The sequence below is a fragment of the Ovis canadensis genome, chromosome 17 (assembly GCF_042477335.2).
Source record: "Ovis canadensis isolate MfBH-ARS-UI-01 breed Bighorn chromosome 17, ARS-UI_OviCan_v2, whole genome shotgun sequence".
NCBI classification, from domain to species: Eukaryota; Metazoa; Chordata; class Mammalia; order Artiodactyla; family Bovidae; genus Ovis; species Ovis canadensis.
Window position 1 is genome coordinate 57,706,537 of NC_091261.1, and position 15,291 is coordinate 57,721,827.

At 41.0% G+C, this 15,291-nt stretch overlaps 1 protein-coding gene across 1 annotated transcript in view; it reads left to right on the forward strand.

Moving 5' to 3' along the window:
• TMEM132D (transmembrane protein 132D) overlaps positions 1–15,291 on the forward strand; it is an 898,865-nt gene that overhangs the window by 120,098 nt on the left and 763,476 nt on the right. The gene's annotated exons all lie outside the window — the stretch shown is intronic.

The window sequence follows — 15,291 nt, forward strand, 5'->3', positions numbered from 1 at the left end:
TAAAATCTTGGAAAGATTAAAATATTGATGAAAGTAATCAATAAACAGTCCATAGTAGATGTAGAAAATAGGTTTATTTGAGACAAACTGAGGACTCTAGCCTGGAAAACAGCCCCTCAGATAGCTCTGTGCTCCCTCCCCCAAATCAGGGTTTTCAGCAGTTTTATGTCTTCTCAGAACAAAGACCATCAAACAAGTCAGAGATACATCCCTTCAAGTTTAAAAAAACAAACCGATTAGCGTGTATACAGTAAGTCAGCCTGGCCTTGACACCTGGGAAGGCAGTCATCATTGAAGGAGGACCAGCACAGGTGTCCCAGGAAGGGAGGCATTTAGTCTTTATTTATTTTCAAATTAATTAATGTACTGTTTTTTCATTGGAGTATAGTTGGTTTACACTGCTGTGTCAGTTTCTGCTGTACAGCAAAGTGAATTAGCTATTCTGTTCCATCGCTAAGTCGTGTCTGACTCTTTGCAACCCCATGGACTGCAGCATGCCAGGCTTCCTGTCCTTCACCATCTTCCTGGAATCTCCCTATTCATTCCACCCTCTTAGTCTTTATTTTTAACATGGTCATTCTTTACTTCTGGTCAGTGTGCCCTCTTCTTCAATATTTAAAGCAGATAGACAATGCATGTTTGACAGGCTAATTAGTGTCCTATTCAAGTGAACTCATGACTTCTCTGTCCCTCAACATGGGAACATTTCTTTTATCACTAGCAAGATGTCACCTCTCGTGAAATCTGTATCTTATTAGCATTTCTGGAGAGATTGCTCTTAAGCCTCATATTCACTTCCTTAATGATGGACTTTCTTGTTGGGAACATGCGGGCATCGGTAGGGCGATTGGGGGTGGGGTGTCATGTCATTGAGAAAGCTCTCTTGGACTTTGGTGATCACCAAGGATGCTTTCCATTCTGCAGCTGGTATAACAAATCAACACGTAAGCCTGAGGCGGTGTGTCCTGTGACCAGAGTGTTTTTGTGCCGGCATCTTAGGGTGAAATGAGTTTTGACAGAAGTAGGATGAGGGCTCATACAAAAAGCCTTCTATGAGGGGCAGAGTCCAAGGCCCCAGGCTGCAGAGCTGAGCACAGAGGACCTTCAGAGGACAAGTACCCCCCCACCCTGGGTCAGCCTGACAGAGGCTGGGGGAGGAGGCTCACCCTTTTCTTAACAGACCCGTGGCTGTTATCCTGATAATCCACATCATCACGGTCTCTTGCTTTCCCTGCAGCAGGAGTGAAAAACACACACACTCAGGGACCAGGCAGGTCCTGAGAGTGAGTGATGCGGGCAGGCATGAGATCCAGTGACTCAAAACTGATGGGGAGGAGCCAGGTGGAGGAGGGCGCTGTGTCCCAGCAGAGTCTGGATCCACCTTCCCCAGGTGACAGCTGATCTGGAATGCAGGCCCCGCATTGCCAGAACTTCCCATATCCGAAGGAGGCCTGACATCTTCTGTTTGTTTATTATGGCTTCGTTGCGCCGCATGGGCTTTTCTCTAGTTGTGGCCAGCAGGGGCCTTCTCTTCATTGTGGTGTGCAGGTTGCTCATTGTGGTGGCTTCTTTTGTTGCAGAGCATGGGCTCAAGGGTGTGCGGGCTTCAGTAGTTGTGACTCCCGGGCTAAGTTGTTCTGTGGCATGTGGGATCTTCCCCAACCAGGGATCGAACCTGTGTCCTCTTCACTGGCAGGCAGATTCCTAACCACTGGACCCACGAGGGAAGTCCTTGAAATCTCTGTTTTTATGTGAAACCTTCCAATTCTTGTTTTTTTTTTTTTTTTTTTTTTTCTGACTGTGCTGTGTGGCATATAGGATCTTAGTTCCCCAACCAGGCATCGAACATGTGCCCCCTACAGTGGAAGCGGAGAGTCTTAACCATTGGATCGCCAGGGAAGTCCCTGAAATCTTCCAAGTCTTAAAAACTTAAAAACTTTTTTATTGAAAAAATGTTGTACAGACCAGCCAAAACTATTGGGTATGCAAACTGTGGGTCATCAGTTTGCAACTTTTGTTCAAGCCAGAAGGCAAGAACCCTGGAAACAGTCCTTGGAAAGTCACACTTAATCTCTCCTCCCTACCCCCACCCCACTCACGCATTCCCTCTCAAAGATGCTCCCCCAGGTTAGAGCGACCTTGGGTGGCAAGATCCCCTGAGTTCACACTGGAAGCCTGGCTCCCATTCCCTGCTTCTTCCAGGGCAAGCACAAATTAGATAGGGTTCTGATCGAGAATTGTGCTGCTCTAGCTAACTTTTCTTTTTCCTTTAATTGGGCTAATTCCATGCAGTTAACTTAATACTAATTCAATGAACTTAGATATGTTACTACTAATTATTGTAGCTCTTTTCATTCCTTTACAGAACTTAAAAACACTTAACCTATTTGGCTCTGCAGAATGTTTAGATTAATAAATATAGCATGTCAATTTAATCATGTTCCTGTCTTGTTGCCAAACTGCAGAGATTTTTGAAAAAATGTGTTACTTTGTTTTTCTCATATAGGATGAATGAATCCAATGATAATGCAGAAATTGAACATTAAAAAAAAATACTTCCAGCAAATAGGGTATTCTTACCAAAATAGGCATGGGAACCAGAATTTAGAATATCTGTAGCCTCCTGGGCTGTCAAGGAAAGTGTTCCTGGACAGAGCTTTGGTGAAGCCCTCAGCCGTCTTGGCTTCTTCCTGGGTACAGGATGCTATGGGAGGAGACTGTGAATTTTCATAACTCATTTATAATTTCTAACAAATGGCCTGGAACCATTTGTGATCTTTATTTTTTTTTCTTTTTTTTTCTTTTTTTTTTTTTAATTTTAAAATCTTTAATTCTTACATGCGTTCCCAAACATGACCCCCCCTCCCACCTCCCTCCCCACAACATCTCTCTGGGTCATCCCCATGTACCAGCCCCAAGCATGCTGCACCCTACGTCAGACATGGACTGGCGATTCACTTCTTACATGATAGTATACACATTTGTGATCTTTAATGATAAATGCACAGCAGATACTTTTGGAGGCTTCTCCTACCTAGTCTCCTCAACTCCGGAATCCTCCATTCCTATTAACCTGAGATTGTAATCAATGAAGTAATGAAGCATCTTTGCTGGTGGACAAAGGTACCAGCAGCCATGGTGAAAGCTGAACCCAGAAGGTCTATGGGAACAGGATGCCCTGGATGCTCTTGAGAAAGGAGTAGCTGACAATGGTGTGCCGTATTGCTGGGAAATTAACATTTCTCAAAAAAGTACTATTAAAGTACTACAGGATTAGGGAATTATTCCAAAGGACAACAGATGCCCCCAAAACACGGAACTGAAAACATTTGAAGTGGGTTAGACCAAAGGCTACATTGCAGCACTATTTACAATGGCCAAGATGAGGAAGCTGCCTAAATGTCCATCAACAGAGGAATGGATAAAGACATGGTGCATATCTACAGTGGAATGTTACTCATGGAAAAGAATGAAATAATGCCATTTGTAGCTACATGGATGGAGCTAGAGGTTGTCAAGTTGAGTGAAGCAAGTCAGACAGAGAAAGGAGAAATATCATGTTGCATCCCTTAAATGCAGAATCTAAAAAAAACATGATAGACATGAACTTAACAAAACAGAAACATTCTCATGGACATAAAAAATGCTAGGGGGTGAAGAATGAGTGTAGAAGTACTTAGGGAGTTTGGGATTGACATGTACACACTGCTATTTATAGCAAGGACCTACCCTATAGCGCAGGGAGTTCTGCTCAATGTTATGTGGCAACCTGGATGGGAGAAGATTTTAGGGGAGAATGGATACATGTGTCGGCTTCCCTGGTGGCTCAGATAGTAAAGAGTCTGCCTGCAATGCAGACCTGGGTTTGACCCTTGGATCTGGAAGATCCCAGGGAGAAGGGAGTGCAGTACTGCAACCTACTCCAGTGTTATTGCCTGGAGAATTTCATGGACAGAAGAGCCTGGCAAGCTCCAGTCCACGTGGTCACAGAGTTGGACCAGACTGAGCAACTAACGCACGCATGGATGCATGTATATGTATGGCTGAGTCTCTTTGCTGTCCACCTAAAACTATCACAAAATTGTTGATTGGCTATACTCCAATACAAAATTTTTAAAAAGTTAAAAATAATATTCTTATTGAAAATGAAAAGAAAAAGATGTAAGGAGGGGATCCGGAAAGCAAAGAGGAATGCAGTAAAATATCTTCGGAAAAGATCTTCCATCACCCAAATAGTACCTGGGCTGGATAGGAATTTTAATCAAAGTTGAAGAAAGAGAAACAGTAACAGAATAGAATGATTTGGTTACATAATAGATGAAGAGTGTGGTGTTAAGGATGCACAGGGTGTTTATGGTTTTGAAAGAAAATGTTGATGCACAGGACACGTAAATGTTAGAAGACATCACATTAGCATTTGAGAAAGGCAGACTTATAAAGTAAGAACTGGAAGTTGAGTTAAGGTAACAGAATTGGATGAAATTGGGGAAAGCAAGAATTAAAACAGCTAGATACGATAGGGAAAGTGTTTACAGAAATGAAAACTACAGAGACGGTAAATGCTATTGTAGGTAAACTATTTTTTAAAACAAAAACACAAATTGTAATAAATGAGTTTGTAACCAAAAACCCAAAGTACTATTAATCTTCCTACTCTGAAAAAAAACAGGTTGCGCCTAGGTGTTTAATATTATGTTTTCCTGGAAATTTAAAAGAAATGTTCATTTCCATTGTACGTTAACAGAAATAAGTGCAAAGGAAATATAAATAAGTCATAGGCAAAAATAAAACTCTTTCAGTGAATCTTATGAGGCCACATAATCCTCAAATGAAAATCGAAAAAATAGTAAAAGAAATTTTAAAGAAAAATCTCACTCATAAAAAGAGCTGTAAAAATCCTCAATAAAATACTGACATGTCAAGTGGAGTAATATAATACATCAATAAAGCCAAAAACTTTGTAAAAATCTGCAAGAATGGTATAATATTAAGAAATGTGTTAGTAAAAGTGACTAATTTCAATTGAGGTAGAATTGATTTATAATGCTGTGTTAGTTTCAGGTGTACAGCAAAGTGATTCATTCTTTTTCAGACTTTTTCCACTATAGGATATTACAAGATATTGAAAAAGTTTCCTGTGCTATACTGTGGGTCCTTGTTGCTTATCTATTTTACATATAATGGTGTGTATCGGTTAATCCCAAACTCTTAATATTTCCCTCCCTCCCCCATAAGTTTGCTTTCTATGTGTGTGTGTAAATCTGTTTCTGTTTTGTAAGTAAGTTCTTTTGTGTCATTTTTTTGGACTCCAGATATAGGTGATATTTGTCCTTTGTCTGACTTAGTTCACTTAGTATGATGATCTCTAGGTTCACCCACGTTGTTGCAAATGGAATTACTTTGTTCTTTTTTTATGACTGAGTAGTATTTCATATATAATTTTCTTTATCCATTCATCTGTCAATGGACACTTAGATTTCTTCCATGTCTTGGCTATTTGTAAACAGTGCTGCTATGAGATTTATGTATCTTTTTGAATTGGAGTATTTATCTTTTCCAGATAGATGCCCCAAAGTAGGATTGCTGGATTATATGATAACTCGATTTTTAGTTTTCTAAGGGTAAAGCTGACTTCTTGATTTATATCAATAACCTTGATTAAATCCAATAGGTGTATCTGATTTAAAGAAATAGAAAGGGTGATCCTTTCTCAGAGTTATACACTGTATCTATCTGAGTCCAGTAACTATGTTATATGGAAGGGCAAAATGTAAGGAAAACAAAATGTAGGATGCCAGGTTGTGGACCCAATAATGTAGCAGTGCTGTTGTAAGCTTTGGTGCTATAAAATACTGTTTTGCGAGCATCACTTGTGAGGTTGGTTAAAATGATGTTTTAGATTACTGTGTGTTTATCGATGTTTATAAGTGATTTACTGTAGAGGGTGTAGTACCTGAACAACTGGGTCCTTCCTACCCAGCCATTGTCTGGTTGAGAGTTGTGGCTTCTGCCTGAGTGTCTGCATTTCAGCAGGTGCACTGCGCATGCCTGGGGATGTTCTGGGCCTGTGAGCATCCTCTATGAGGGCAGAGGCTGAAAACAATCAAGAATCATATTATACTGGGGCTTCCCTGGTGGTCCAGTGGCTAAGACTCCACGCTCCTGATGCAGGAGCCCTGGGTTCCTGGGTTCCATCTCTGGTCGGGGAACTAGATCCCACATGCCACAACTAAGAGTTCTTATGCCATAAATAAAGATGCTGCAAATGAGACCCAGTGCAGCCAAAGAGATAAATATTTAAAACAATCATATCATAGTTAATGCAATGAGTCAAGAAAGGGTCAGACTAACCACTGGAAAGGATGAAAAGGATTGTAAGCTGTTATTAATGTCTTTAATAGGAAGAGGTATAAAGAATACAATTCAATAATACACTTTCCTTTGGTAAACTTCCCTCATGTTAAAAATAATAATAGTAACACATGTACAAGATTATATTACTCAAATTAATATATATATGTGCTGGTGACAAATAGGAAACCAAAGATACTTTCCTTCAGCCTGCCTGTTCACATGAAATAGTTTAGTACTATTCTTTAAGTTTCTTCCAGAAATGCATGTACATGTATATGTGTGTATTCTTTTTTATTTACCCAAGAGGAAAATCATTATTAAGAGAAGATATAATGTGATATCATTTTCGGGGATTAGAGAAACTCAGACATCTGTCATTTTGCCCCCAAATAGCAACAATTACTTTGCAAATAACATGGAAAAAAGATCCCACTTGAAAATAACAAAAATATAAACGATCTAGGAAGAACTTAATAAAAATGTACAAAATTGAACTAACTGGTTCACAAAACTAAAATCTACAAAGTGTAAATGAAGACAAAAAAGACCACTTATGTGAAATTATGGAAGGATCGATATAGGGGCTTCCCCGATGGCTCAGTGGTAAAGAATCCACTGGCAATGCAGGAGACGCGGGGTTGGGAATATCCCCTGGAGGAGGAAATGGCAATCCACTCCAGCATTCTTGCCTGAAAAATCTCATGGATAGAGGAGCCTGGTGAGCAACAGTCCAAAAGGTTGTAAAGAGTAGGTCATGACTGAGCAACTGAGCACAGTATTATTATTCAGTGTAATTTTCTGAAATTAATCTGTGATCTTACTTTTCCAATCAAACTAGCAGTGTTTTATTTAAGGATAACTTGGCAAAGTAATTTTGAATTTTATTTAGTAAAACATATGACTATATGTAATGAGGCAGATATTTGAAGGAAGAATAATTTTGAAGACACTGAACTGTAAGATATTAAAACACCCTATAAAAATAAATAAAATACTGCAGTAGAAGCTTAAGAAGGAGAAGTTTAATAGACTAAAAGAGAAAGCCAGTCATAGTGTGTGTGTGTTATGTGTATGTATTTAATATAAAAGAACAACTTTGAAAACATTTATTGCTCTGATTACTTACAGGCAAAAATTACATATATTTGAAACACTGTATTCAAGATTTTAGAAGTGAATTTGTTGTTGTTCAGTTGCTCAGTCATGTCCGACTCTTTGTGACGCCATGGACTGCAGCACACCAGGCTTCCCTGTCCCTCACTATCTCCCAGAGCTTACTCAAACTCATGTCCATTGAGTTGTGATGCCATCCAGCCATCTCAGCCATCTGTTGCCCTCTTCTCCTCGTACCTTCAATCTTTGCCAGCATCAAGGTCTTTTCCAGTGAGTCAGCTCTTCACATCAGGTGGCCAAAGTATTGGAGTTTCAGCTTCAGCATCAGTCCTTCCAATGAATATTCAGGGTTAATTTTCTTAAGGATTGACTGGTTTGATCTCCTTGCGGTCCAAGGGACTCTCAAGAGTCTTCTCCAGCACTATAGTTTGAAAGCATCAATTCTTCGGTACTTAGCCTTCTTTATGGTCCAGCTCTCACATCCATACGTAACTACTGGAAAAACCATAGCTTTTTTGACTATACAGAGTTTTGTTGGCAAAGTAACGTCTCTGCTGTTTAATACACTGTTTAGGTTTGTCATAGTTTTTCTTCCAAAGAGCAAGCGTCTTTGCTGACTTGCTGACCTGTAACAATATTTTCAAAATACCTGACAACATACATTGTGCTTTTAAAAAGTAGACTAACATTGACACACAGTAACACTGACAGAAGTAAGATTGGCTATTAATAGACAGTTTACAAAATAATTTAAAATAAAACCTGAAAAATACTGTCATCTTTATTTAAACGGAAGGAATAAGAATGATGTGGGACTGCTTTTCCCTAAGGTACTGACAGAGGTTTAGGGACCTACCATGAAGTAGAGCAAAAAGATGCTCCCACACTGTTGGTGAGAGTGGAGCTTGGAAAATCAAACAAAAGTTTCAAAGACAGTTTAGCAGTTCTTAGGAGAGACATTACAACATTCCTGCTGTTTCATACCACAACCCAGCTGGAGAATTTTTCCTATGGAAATAAAATTGGATGATTTGCAAATATATTTTTTGCATATTTATTCATTAGAGAATTCTTGAGGGCATGGGGTATTAGTAAGTAAAAATGATAGTTCTAATTCACACATTCATATACAGGGCTAGGAATTCATGTGCGTGGGTATATATCATGTCATATATATTTTCTAGAGAAAACATTTGGTAGAATGCATACCCATTTGCTTTCTGGTGATGGATCATGAGTGATATTAATTTTCTTTATACTTTTCTATATTCTCGTATTAGTGAAAATGTAATAAATTACATTCAGAAAAAAAGTGCTATATGTGAGCTTTCGTGACTCTTCCCTCTGATAATGTATGTTCATCCTTCAGGCTTCATCTTAAAGTCACTTTCTTGGGACAAATTGAGAGCATAGCGTTGACATATTCACACTACCACGTGTGAAATAGATGGCCAGGGGAAAGCTGCTATACAGCACAGAGAGCTCGGCTCAGTGCTCTGTGGCAACCTAGAGGGGTGGGATGGGGAGTGGGTGGGAGGTCCAAGAGGAAGGAGATACTTGTGTATATATCAGCTGATTCATCCTGTGACACAGCAGAAATGAACACAGCATTGGAAAGCAACTATACTCCAAAAAGAAGTCACTCTTTTTAAAAAATGTTTTTATTTATTTATTTGGCTGCACTGGGTCTTCCTTGCGGCTTGTGGGATCTAATTTCCTGACCAGGGATTGAACCCAGGCCCCCTGCCTTGGGAACACAGGCTTAGCCACTGAAACACCAGGATAATCTTCTGAAGTCATTTTTTTAAAGAGCTTTCCCCCACCCTTGAAAGCCCTAATCTGAGTGAGATTCATTCAGTAAGTTTCGTACAGAACCATTTTTCTTTTCTAGCAGTTATGACAGATGTTATTTCTGTATTTATTTGTGTACTGATTTGTTCAGTGCCTATCCCTCTCCACTAGACTGTGAGGCCCGTGTTCCTGGGCACTCTGGTCATTTCCCATACATTGTACTTAGCACCTGGCAGCTAACGGGTTCTCAGTAAAGATTTACTGGATGAAGAATGAATGAACAAATGAGTGCTCATTAAAATGGCTAACACCTATGGAATCTATGGAATACTTCTCATCTGTTACTCATTTAACATGTCTTGTTTCATTCATTCCCATAATACCCGTGTATAAATGGCTCCCATTTTACAGGTGAGGAAACTGAGGCTCATTGAGATGAAAGACCCTATTGAAGATTAAAGATGGTGAGAAGGGTAATTTAGAATGAACTCTGACACTGGGGCTTTTGACTTCTTTGCCCTCCAATATCCGACAGAATGGAAAGGAAACTTAATTGCCGTGCAGATAAAGTGAGGTAGGCTGCCATGGGGAAATCATGTCTTATGCTGAGATGTTTAGTCTGTCTGGAAATCACTGATGTGGGACTTTTCTCCCAGAGTGATTCAGACATTTACTTTGGAGTCTGAATGGCACCTTCTGAGGTCAGTCAATTCTCTTATCCCTGTAACTTAGCACCGTAACAAATAATAAACACTTTTCTAGCACCCTGGAGAAAAAATGGGGTATCTCTTCTCTTCAAGGGGGAGTATCAGAAAAGGAGGTCCTATAGCTTCTTTTGGTCTTTGCCCTAATATGTAGCAAAATAGGTGCTTTATTGCAATGATCTGTGGATTTTCTTACTCTGCCGATGGCTGTTAGAATATTTGCTTTTCAAATTGACTTTTTTTTTCAGCCAAGATTCCAGGCATCAGTGGCTAAGAAAACAAAGCTGGCCTGAAATGGAGAGATTCATTTGGTAATTAGATTTTGAGAAATCATGACCTTGGCTCTTGAAATGTGTGGGGAAGCATAGATTGGATACTGTGGAAGTTAATTCAGTCATTCCTCCCAAGGAAAAGGGGATGTTTGTGATTGGACCAGAAAAAATATCTAAATTAAAATATTTTCCTTTGTATTCTAAAGCGGTCAGAGTTCAAGGCAATGATAGTTTCTTAAGCCATTTGAACCATTTTTCCCTACCTTTCTTGCTTGACATTCAAAATGAATAGCTTTATTTCTCTCCATTCCTTTGCTTTAGAAGCAGCATTTTATTTGAAAAAAAAAAAAAAGATGAAGCTGGTTATATAATTTTCTGTACTATTCAAATACTCCATATAATTAATTGTTAAGGTCAATTTCTCTTTTGTCGTCAGTGTACAGGTATACTTTCATAAGTTTTATTTCCATTTTGCTTTTGATCAATATATTTACAACCTGTTGCTTGGAGCAGCTCAGAAAAATGTAAGCCTTTGTGCGTCTAATGAGACAGGACCACTGATTTTTACTGTCTCTCCTGTTGCCTTTACCAGACACTGCAAATTTGATTGTGTCTTTCGAGGCAGTTTACACAAACTATAGAAATGAAAGAAATGTATGCAATAGACATTAAACTTACGACACGTCCAGTGGAGATGGAAATGGGAAGGAAATACTGGATTAAAGGTCTTCGTATCTTTGACTCTTGGAAGGTTGCCGGTTTGCAATTTTGTTTTTTTCCTGTTGAAAACAAATTCAGAAACTCCTAAAGCAAGATAATCTGGCTCTCTGGAGAGTTATTAAGATGCAGTTCAACTACTATCTATGAAGCATTCTTTGTGTTTCAGACACTGAGCTTGCTGGGTGGGGGAGATCTAAGATGTTTTATTTGTAGGGAAAATAGAATTGTAATGACGGCACAGCCAGTGCAAAAAGTCATCAGTGTACTCACTTATGGACCGTAGATACATGCTATCTGAATGGATCACCCAGAGTGAATGACACTTTCTGTTTCTTCATTGCTTTCTAAGGGTTATTGAGAGATTTCCATGGTTATAAGATCTTGAGAGATGGATAAATTAGAAGTTTTGGATTAACATATACACTATATATATGATAACCAACAAGGACCTACTGTATAGCACAGGGACCTCTGCTCAATATTAGCTATAACCTATAATGGAAAAGAATCTGAAATTTTTTAAAAAATTAAAAAGATTTTGATACTCCTTATATTGTGGTCTTGGAGAGGAAATGGTACCCCACTCCAGTATTCTTGCCTGAAAAATCCCATGGACAGCAGAGCCTGGCGGGCTGCTGTCTATGGAGATACAGAGAGTCAGACACGACTGAACACGTAGCACATACGTGTTGTGGTTATAGTACAAAAATGTAGAAGACACCCAGTAGACATCCATAGATCCTCAGTCCATTGACCTCTCCTGTCTCCTTGACCCCATCCATCCCCAAGCCATTATCTCCTTACCTGGCTAGTGCCCCAGCCTCCTACTGGGACTCCTTGCTGCAACCCTTGTCCTCCACACTCATCTCTAATCATTCATTGAAAAGAGCTGTCAATGTATAAACATAAGAAGATTGCAATCATGGTTTGCAGTCATATTTAGAACTTCTTACTGTGACTCACTACAGGAGCTGATCTCTTTTTATCTCCCAGACTTCTTCAATCATTTGTTCATTCCTCACAGTGGTCAAGGCTCACTAGTCTTCTCTCTGTTCCTTATGAATACCAAGCTCCTCTCTGTCTATTTTGGTCTTCCATCCAATTGGAAAACTCTTTCCCCAGCTCCTTCCATAGCTGGATTGCTTGTCCTTTAAATACCAACTCCTCAGAGAAAATGTTGGCTCCCTTGCTGGTGACTGACAAATCCCCAACAACCTAGCACAATGTCTAGTGCAAAGTACATGCTCCATAAATGTTGTTCTGTGGATGGATAGACCCATTCATACCCTAGGTCATATTTGTTCCTCCTGAGTTTAATCATAATTTGGTTAAATATTTTGTGTGCAAAAGTCTTCTTGAAGAGTTGAGTTCGGTGTATGAGCAGCCTTCTAAGTTGAGTCTGGTGATCTTGGTGTGTGTATGTGTACATATGTATCTGTCCATCTTGCTGAAAAATAATGGTTTTTTCTTTCAAAAAATAGAATGAGCCATAATCTCCCATCCTTGACTTTGACCCTCCAATCTTTGATTCATTCTTCCTGTTTTTATACAACTACATGCAGGTAATTATGCTATGTACTTTTGAGGATGTTAGTACTCAAAAGACCAAATTCCCACTCTCACATAGCTTCTAATCTAGTGTTTGGAATTGATTCCAAGGATATTCATTCAGTTCAGTTCAGTTCAGTCGCTCAGTCGTGTCCGACTGTTCGCGACCCCATGAATTGCAGCAAGCCAGGCCTCCCTGTTCATCACCAACTCCCAGAGTTCACTCAGACTCACGTCCATTGAGTCGGTGATGCCATCCAGCCATCTCATCCTCGGTCGTCCCCTTCTCCTCCTGCCCCCAATCCCTCCCAGCACCAGAGTCTTTTCCAATGAGTCAACTCTTCACATGAGGTGGCCAAAGTACTGGAGTTTCAGCTTTAGCATCATTCCTTCCAATGAACACCCACGGCTGATCTCCTTCAGAATGGACTGGTTGGGTCTCCTTGCAGTCCAAGGGACTCTCAAGAGTCTTCTCCAACACCATGGTTCAAAAGCATTAGAACACAGGAAATAGTAGTTTGAACCGAAAATTCTAGAGGGGCATCTACTCTAAGCCACTTTTCAAGAAAATCGAATTCCCTGAATGGCTTTGGGTGTTAAAGAGAGAAAAGGGATACCCATTGTTTAAATTGGATTATAATTGTTTTACAATGTTGTGTCACTTTCTACTCTTAAACAAAGTGAATTAGCTCTATGTGTATGTAATTTCCATCCCTCTTGAACCTCCCTCCCTCCCTCCCGTTCCACCCCTCTAGGTCATCACGGAGCACTGAGCTGAGCTCCCTGTCCTATACAGCAGCTTCCCGCTAAAGCTATGTGTTTGACACATGGTACTGTATATCTGTCAGCCCTAATCTCTCAGTTCATCCCAGCCCCCACCCCACCCCCCTGTCCACGTGTCTTTTCTCTACGTCAGCATCTCTGGGAGTACCCCTATCTGACAACGTGCTGACCTTTCTCATGGTTTTGTCTCACCATCTATCAATGAGCTGAGAGGAGGCACTGTGTGAATGCCTTGGTTTCCTTCATCAGTAAAGAATGAAGGCTTTTCCCTTCATTCTTCCCTGATGGCTTGAACGGTAAAGAAGCCGCCTGCAGTGCAGGAGACCTGGGTTCAAGCCCTGGGTCGGGAAGACTCCCTCGAGAGGCGAATAGCTATGCTCAAGCTTGTGTGAATTCCTTGCTTCCTGAGTGTCTGGGTGGGGGAGGGCAGTCGCCTGGGTCCCTGGGGCAGGGAGAGGGGAGTGGGTAGGGGGTGGGGGAGGTCTGGATTAGGGCACACATCTTGAATCATTTTTCCTGTTCTCAGGCCCCTGCCTGACCCCACACCGCCCTTGTTTCTGCCTCTGGGGCTTTCTGGGATGAGCCGGCCCATCCTCTCGCTCCTCCAGCACCGCCCCTCTCGGTGGGCATCTTGGCTGCTGACCCTCTGCTCCAGAAACCCAGTTGTCCTAGTGCTTCATCAGTGTTTGTCTTCCCCAGGCAGTTATCATCCGTCTGATGCCATCTCTCCTGCATTCTCTTTGTCCTGGTGGCCTTCTTGCTTTTCCTTCTCAAACTGCGTTCGCTCACGTTCATAGGATTTTGGGTGAGCAGAGAGCAGAGATAAACCCACTACACACTTAACCAGGAGCATCTGGAAATGCCTTTTGCTCTTTGGAGAAAAGGGACCCTTCCTGAAGTGAGTCGGACTGAATTTTTTTTTTTAATATTTATTGATTTATTTGAATGGAACTTAGTTGTGGCATGTGAACTTTTAGTTTTGACATGTGAGATCTAGATCCCTGACCAAGGATGGTACCCAGGTCCCCTGCATTGGAAGCACAGTCAGCCACTGGACCACCAGGGAGGTCTCAGGACTGAGGTTTTAGGAAAAAAACAGTTAAATGTTGTTTCTACTTTCAGATCAATTTGGACAAGTAAAACTTCCCCTTTCTCTGTAATAAGATTGAGCTACAGAATTTTTTTGAGAACATCTAGTGCAATGCTCCCTTATACTGGGAGGAAAGAGGCCCAGCAAAGAGAAAAGATATCCCCGAGGTCACAAAACCAGTCTTTGGTGGAGTTAGAGTTTAGAGAGAATCCTAACACCATCTTTAAAGGGGGGAAGGCCTTGTCAATGGAAGATATTCTTTTTACTTACTTCATTCTTTCCTCTCTCTCATCTGCCTCCGTGACCTCTGCCCTCTGTCTCTCTCACATCTCATTGATCTGGGTGGCCTTGGCCAGCAGTGTCTTGAAGCAGTGTTTTTGTTCCCAGCTGGAGATTGAAGTCAGGCCATGGCAGTGACAGTACTGAATGCCAACCACTAGACCATGAGGGCCTGTGGCCTGTGACAAGGCCCTGGGCTGCTGGCTGTGTAGAAATGAAACTCCACCACGAGATAGAAAGAAGTGAAACAAGTAAAGTGTTTATTAGAAGGAAAAAGAGTATGTGTGGATAGACACATGAGCAGACCCAGAGAGAGAATTGTGCCTCTGTGGTACAGTAAGCCCCCTACATTGGAGAAGGAAATGGCAATCCACTCCAGTATTCTTGCCTGGAGAATCCCATGGATGGAGGAGCTTGGTGGGCTACAGTCCACGGGTCGCAAAGAGTCGGACATACAAACCTTCAAGTTGTGAAATTTCAAAGATGCTAGCGTGTGTTCACATGTCCAGTCACCTAAGTTAGTTCACGTACTGGTGTATGTTGTCCCGTGCATGCCTCCTGTACAAGTGGTTGTGCTTTTGTGCACTTCACTGTACAGTACTGTGTGCATGCGTGCTAAGTCGCGACTTCAGTTGTG